Consider the following 8312-nt stretch of genomic DNA (forward strand, 5'->3'; position numbering starts at 1 on the left):
GATAGGAGTATAGACCGGATTTGAGGACTTTTGAAGTCCGATGAACAATGTTTTGGCGGTTTTTCCCGTGTTTTGAATGCATTTCTTTGTGTAAATAGAGAGCTAATGTTTTAGGGATTTCAAAGGCCTGATGCACTCTTCCGTTGCAAAACAGGTGGCCACCTCCCGTAAAGGTGTTAGCAATGATTATTTAATGCTCAGAAGGGGGATTCAAGCAGACAGAGGCCGGGAGCCAGAAAGCTCGAGGAGAGGAAATGAATAGACTGCGCAGATTGGCTTTAAAGCCACATAAGACAGAGGCAAGCAGTGCTAAGACAGAGAACAAACAGAGACAGAGAGTCAGTGAGGAGAGTCTGTGTACTCAGAAAGACTTGGGGAGTCCAAGTAAAGCCTTGTTGTTTTGTATCTGTTGTGTGAGACTCAAATTGAGCTCACTTTTATAAAAACTCTGTTTCTGAAGACATAATAGAGAGGTCACCACTGAAGGCTGGACCGAGATATGTAGCCCAAGAGTGTTGGGTGAACTCTTTATTAAATTTGTTGTGTTTATGTGTGTTGTCTATTATGCTTCTTTACTACTTCACTGTCTATGTATTTCGCAATCTTATCGATCCATTGCACAAAGTAACATAGGCAAATCCACACACATGAGTCTGTAATACCTTAATAATTGTTTAAGATCTCATTTTCAGATCAAAAAGGCATTTTGACATGGTCCGCAGAGATAAGTAGTGGAGTAGAATGGAAGAACTTGAAATTCCTTTGCATTATAGCATTGTTGTCCATAGACTTTATGAAGAGGTGAAAGTCAAAATTAGAACTTCATCATGCATTTCAGAAAGCTTTAGAAGCCACACCGGAGTCAAGCAAGGTTGTTCTTTATCCCATACTCTTTTAGGTTTATATATTAATAAATTGGAAGAGTGGCTAAATCTACAAAGTTAACTAAGGCTTATTTTATATGTTGATGACCTTGTATTGATTGTTAAATTGGCCCAGTGATTGCAGATGCACCTATATGCCCTTGAGCATTTTTGTAAAGCAATGGGGATGCAAGTCAATACCAACAAAGCGAAAAAAATGATTTCTCTAATAAAAGGAAGGAGAGTTAGCATGTATTCTTCTTTGAATGCAACATTCTTAAAGAAGTAAATGAATACAAGTACCTCAAGATTGATTTCAACAACAAGCTTAATTGGGAGGACTGCAGAAAGAAGAGAATTTTAGGAGGGTGGAAAGCATTATATGCTCTTCAAAACATATGTGGAGAGACAGAGTTATGGGATTGGAAAATGATTAAAGTGTTTTTTGGGCTCTTAGTTTGTCCAGTGATATTATATGGGTGTGAACAATGGGCTAGCAACACCATTCTCTCAAAATGGAAGCAAATTGAGAAAATCCAAAAATGCTTGATCATGAGCAAATTCAAAATAAAAAGTTTGGTTCCTTATGAGATAATGTTGAGTGAAACAAAAGCAACTCCCATCGAAGCAATGTTATGGTGTGTCTCATAATGTACCTAAAAAGAACTGAGCAAATGGGAGTAGGTAGATGGTCTAAAGTTATCTTCAATGAAGGCATGAGTGAAAGAAATAAATCATGGATGAGACAAAACAACAAATGGATGCAAAAAATGAATATTTACCTCAATGTTTGTCCCACAAATAGTAAGAAAATAAAGAATTTTGTTATGGAGAAGTTTCGTAAACGTATATGAGGAAAAGAGTTAGGCAAAAAGAAGAAGTATTATGTCTTGTGGTCTCCAACAAAAAGAGTACATTGGAGCTAGCATTCTGTGGAGAGCAAAGATTCGTATTGCTCAATTAAGAATTAACTCGCATCAACTTCGTTGCGAAAACAGGTCAATGGAAAAGACCTAAAGAAGCTTGGGAAGAATAAGTGTGTACATTTTTCACTTCTAAGGCGGTGGAGTCGGAAAAACATTTCATTTTGGAATGTGATACTTTCAAAGACATCAGAGACAGTTACGGAAATATGTTAGTATTGGTTCCTTGGCATTGTCTTTTTCAATGAGGGCACTGTTAGAAGGTTGGAACATTTCATCGTTCATTTGAGTAAGAAAAGGATTGCATTGAAAAATGTGAAAAGCAAGGAGGTTGGTGGTCCCATAGACTATTTTTAGTCTTGTGGACATTAAAAATATCATTCATTCTATACTAGCCTAGATCTATTTTAGCCTCAGATCTATTAAGCGTTTAACCTGAGATCTATCAAGCGTAGAGAGAGATCAAATCTCTCAAAATACAAAACAATGCAAAACCTTTCCTCGAGTTTTGCACTCAAAAAGAGGTTTACACCTTACGAAATTAAGGTAGATATAAGGTTGATACATCCAGGGTTAAGATAAATCTAACCTTGTAATTAATTAAATAAATTATTTAAAAAATATTAATTGAAATTATTAATAAATATTAATATAAAATGCAAAATATTTTAATAATTTATTTTTATTATGAAGTTTTTCATTTAACATTCCATTTTAAAATGTTCTATCAATTTTTATAAATAATGCTTATGTAATCGTCATCAAATTTTAAAAATAAATTGTAGAGATTTCCGGAATAATACTTTGTAATTCGGATGGTGACTTCATCCATCATGAGGACCACAGAGAGCCTTGAGAGTAAACGACTCTTGGAGAGCCTTTTTATAGGAGATTTTTGAATGTTGGATTAACGGTCCAATTTTAATTAAATAAATTATATTTGACCAATTACAATTTTTAAACAATATGACTAACCAATTTTTAATAAAATAATAAGATGTAAATCTGGAGTTGTTAATAGTGAAAATATAAATTAGATATTTTAATTTATTATATAATTGAAAAATAGAAATTAGATTTTTTATTTATTTATTATATGATTGAAAAATAAAATTGGAATGTATACAATATAGATGGGAATTCAAAAGTAAGAATTTTATGAATTATTAATTACTAAAAATTAATTGAAGATTTTGGATTGAAATTACTCACAAACATATCCCAATTAATGATGAACATATTAATCTCTATTTTAGTGTAGATCATAAAGAGAAGAAATGGGGGATTATTAAGGATTTTCTTAATTTTCAGACAATGGTCAATAAAAATGGCTAGGAAATAAAGCTACTAAGAATTGAGGCGAAAATTAAAATTAAAATTAAATTAATAAGAGAATTTAAGGATAAAATACAAATAAGAGGATGAAGCATATATGAAATGATAGATGTAAGATAAAGTTAAGAATGTTATAAGAAGACCAAGAAAACCCAGATAAAGGGAAGGATAAAAAGGTTAAAAAGAGGCCCTAGGGAGGGGGAACAGACACTAGAGATGGAAAAGAAGTCATTGAGTGAGCTGGTGGATGACAAATTTCCACAAATGGTTGAGTCTGTAACCATCCTCCCTATTAAAGTTATTAGGGTTCTTCTCAATTTCGAGGGCTTCTCGAACAATATGAGAATTGTGAAATGGTGTAGAGGTTATGATTTTTTATTGATCGAATCAAATAAAATGCTTGGATATATATGAGCGCTCTGCGATGGCAAACTTTGAAAGACGGTTATGGTTGGTGTCAGCAATGTGCTCCTTGAGGTGGGCTTTAAAAGGACGACCTGTTTGACCAATGTAAGATTTACCGCAAGAACAAGGAATTTTATAAACCCTTGATCCTAACATGGGATTTGTTTTGTCTTTGGCTGATTGGAACAATTGCTTGAGGGTTTTGTGGGGTTTAAATACGGTTTTTATGCTTTTCTTAGCCAAAATCTTAACAATAAGATCAATGGTCCCTTTAATGTAAGGGAGGGTGACAAGGTTACAAGAGGAAGAGGGGTTTGAATTTTGGGGTTTAGGGTGAGCAACAGACCGGAGAGCTTTAGAGATTTGAGTTGAGGAATAGCCATTGGCTTTGAAAGCCTTGACTAGATGGGAATTTTCATATGAGAGAAACTAGGGGGAAGAGATTTTTAAATCTCTAGAGAAGAGGGTTTTGAGAACCCTAGCCTTTTGGGATGGGTGGTGATGAGAAAGGGTGTGGAGATAATGATCAGTATGAGTCTTTTTTCTGTAGACTTGATGTGAGAGGGAGCCATTGGGGAGGCAAGTAACAAGAACATCTAAGAAAGGAAGGGATTTGTTGGATTCAATTTCCATAGGAAATTGGATATGAGGGGAAATTTTATTAAGATGGGAATGAAAAGCGTCCAATGCAGGGTGACCGTGTTGCCAAATGACAAAGGCGTCATCCACAAACCTAAACTAGCGTTTGGGTTTGAGATGCCAAAAGTTGAGAGCTCTGGTTTCAAAGTGTTCCATGAAGAAGTTAGCCACTACAGGAGATAAGGGGAGCCCATTGTTGTGCCTTCAGACTGCTCATAGATGGTGCCTTCAAAAGAGAAGAAGGTGGAGTTGAGGCAAATTTGGATCAAGTTTAGGGTTTTGGGGTCAACTTACTGGGAGATCAAGTGCAGAGCTTCAGGGACAGAGATCTTGGTGAAAATTAACAAAACGTCAAAATTGACCAACAAGTCATTCTCGTCAATCGGGATGGGTTTAGTCTTCTCAATGAAATCAACAAAATCCTTGATGTAAGAGGAAGTGGAGCCCACAAATTGATGAAGGTTGGTGGCTTGATAATGACTCAGGGCGTGGGTGGGAGCTCCAATGGCACTGACAATGGGACGAAGGGGGATATCTTGCTTATGGATTTTTGGTTGACCATAAATTCTTAGAGTTTGGGGGGCATGAGGAATGAGTTTGCGTTGAATGGACACAGGAATAGAAGAGGACTTTATGACTTTTATCACAAGCAAAGAAATGGCATTAAGGGGGTTCTTAGGGAGGATTTTATAGGAAGAAGAAGACGAGATTGACCATCTTAGAATCATAATCTATAGTGTTCATGATGACCATGACATTTCTCTTGTCCACCTTGAGGACAAGGATGTGAGGGTTATCATTGAGGTGCTTGATGGCTTGGAACTCATCTTTAGATAAGTTAGGGTTAGGAGGTTTTGCGCGACGTAAAATTCTGCCACAGTCTTGCCAAATTTCTTCAACGATGTGAGACAGGAGGTTTTGGGAAATAAGTTCTATAGAACAAAAAAATCTCTTCTATAGAAATCTTGCGAAGAGCAAGAGCAAAGTTGAAACCTTTGTTCAAGAGGTGGAGGGTAAGGGCATTGATTAGGAGTGAGAAAAGGTTCACCACATATTTCAAAATAAACACAATCCTATTACAAAGAACCCCAAAAACCCCACAATAAAATGTCCATCAGCATAATTACAAGAACCCCCACAATAAAATGTCCATCAACATAATTATGGATATAATTCAATTACCAAATACTTTGTTGCCCTAACACTGTGATTGAAAAATATGAGTCTCATGTGCAAATCAAAGCCAGTATCAAATCCATTTCATACACAGTTTATTTTCTACAATTCCCTCATTGATGGTCTCTTTAAGATGGGGGAGGTCGTGCGAGAGAAACTCAGATTCTCATGGTTGAGAAAGGGGTGGCTCTTGATTCTTTACCTACACTAATTTGATTCCAGGACTTTGTTTTGCGGTCAAATAGCAGACCTGGTGTAGCATGCACATAGGTAGAGTTCTGGAAACTCGGTGGTTTAAGAAGAGGATTACACATAATCATCTTTGCAGATAGCACGAGTATTATTTTCATTGATCTTGAATAGAATGTGACTTATTCGGAAGGAATGAGAGATCTCAAATAATGTTTGTCTTATTCAGAAGAACTGAGAGCCACAGTGTTAGCATTGGATTTTTTTGGTTTTTCAAATATAAGGGGGTCAAAATGGTGATTTCATAGCGCTTTTTTAATGCATTTTAAGGGGCATTTTCAACTGAAAACATAGTTTTCCACGCACTTGAACAAAGGACAAGCATAACATCAAGAAAAGAGGGGCATAACATCAAGAAAAGAGGGTCTTCCAGAGCTTTGAGCCATTTTAGCTCAGAACCCTAAAATCCTCTACTCTTGGCATAACTGGGCTATAAATATATGTGCATGAGCTAAATACTTCTGGATTTGGAGGAAATACTTAGGGTTGAATCCAAAAACTTGGAGTTTTAAACAAAAATGCGTGAAATAAAAGTTGCACAGGTCGTTGTGAAATCCCGCGCGTTTACCCTCTCTGTGATGTTGTCGTGATCAACTCGGGTTTCATATCGGGAGTTGATGCATATTGCAAACTAAAATTGACACTAAATCTCTGGTGAAGAAAAGAAGTACAGAGTCCGCATGCGTCTTGTGAGAAGCGCTCAACATGGACAAGGGCAGCTCACATGTCGACGGATAAATTTAGGGTAATTTGAAAAAAAAATCTACCTACAGTAAGATAAATTGTTTCCAACCTCCAGCCTTTCAGTTAGCGTGATATTCCCTTCAGAGGAATGCTTATACGACTTCCTAGATGTATCTAACTCTAAATTTATCTAAAGAGAGCAAAAATAGATTATAAAGCCAACGAGAATAAACCATCCCAAGGTTTTAAAGATTTGCACGCACTTCAGTTTGTTTGAATGTACGTATAACAATTTTTCATCTCTTTTTTTCACCTATTCATGTCAACCTACACAAGTGGGACATTTGATTCTTGCAAGTTGATTCTAAACACCAAAATTATTGTTTTTTGTAAATCGATTCTAAACACCAAAACTCCATTGGTAATGAAACTTGCTTTCTTATTACTTTACACATTTACAAGTAGAAATTAAATTATGTTTTTTAAATTAATTATAATAAAACTTTTCAATAATAATTATAATAGAGCTTACATTTAAAAAAAATGTTAACAATAAAATATTTCTTTCATAAACCTAACACCTGCACATCACTCCCCAAACTAAGTTGTAGATGGGCCAAATAATAACACATGTAAATCATTTTAAGTAATTTGATGAACCTTAAATGTTATGACAAGTTTTTATCCCATATTAAACGAGGTTTAAAGATATATAATATTGTTATTAAAATAATTTTTTTAATTCAAATTATTGAAATATTTTAGTATTGGTCAAATTTCGTTTTAACTTTAAAGTTCAAAATAATTTATTGCATTATGTTATGTGTAGATTAGAAGAATAAATTCAATTTCCCATGTAATAGTTATTGTTAGCATTTTGTTAAGGAAAAGGCTCGAAGCTTTATCTTAAACTAAAATTGGCTTATCTGATCCTATTCTCAAGGATTTGGATGCAATCCCGAAGGTATTTATCAAGACTTTGAATAATGGAAAAAGTTGGATTTGTATGTGTGAATCAACTCGCAATATGACTTGTATATAATTTGAATGCTTTAAATCCCTTGTATATGTCTATCATGTGCACGTTGTGTTGAAATCCCAGTCGAATAACTTTTTAATTTATGCAATTGATTTAGATGAAAGTGGTACAACGGAGGCCTTCCTTACCTTTGAATCAACAAAAACTTATCGCAAGTCTAATTCCCCTCTACTCATGGCCAAAAGCATGAGTATCCATAAAAAGGTTAAGGTTGAGATTGAGTTGTTTTTGTTTTTTGTTTTGTTTTTGCATAAAAGTGAATTTGTCAATAGGCATACAATAGTTGTTGTAGAAATCCTTGTCACATGACTTTTTCCCCAAGCTTTTCAAGAGGAGCCTTATTATTCCTGCCGCAAAGCAGGTAATAACGTAATGGATATTGTGTTGAATATGGATTAATCTCATTTTGACCAATAATTAAACCATTGATTTGTAAAGTCTACTTTATAGCATAATTTTATTATTATTATTTATTTTATTTTATTATATATATATATATATATATATATATATATAATGTCCATGTCATTATGCATGCTCCTCTAGGAGATGGTTATTTTAATGTAATGCGTTCTATGTTAGAACAGGAAAGAAATTTACTCTCGCAACTAATATATATATATATATATATATATATATATATATATATATATATAATTGGCTTACAAGGCTAGAGTCTTATTATGTAATCATAACTAAAGTACAATTGTCTTCAACTCGTGGCATTCATTGTTGAGTACAAAATTGTACAACATTGATCTCAAGTGGATTCGCCTCATTCTACCAGACGCGCGCCTCATTCTACCAGACGCGTCCCCATTATCCAACGTCATTATACAACCTCTCCTCTCATCATACAATAAATGAGACAACTTGCCACGCGCTTTCACAACAAGATTCCATGCATGAATGAGTGGCAACCGGCAAACAATTGCCAACACAGATGGCTAATTGAAACTGCAATAACCACAACAACCTGTGTTGCTTGCAAAACATGCC

The sequence above is a fragment of the Pinus tabuliformis genome, chromosome 1_1 (assembly GCF_031772625.1).
Source record: "Pinus tabuliformis cultivar Carrire ecotype Pingquan chromosome 1_1, CPIR1, whole genome shotgun sequence".
NCBI lineage: Eukaryota > Viridiplantae > Streptophyta > Pinopsida > Pinales > Pinaceae > Pinus > Pinus tabuliformis.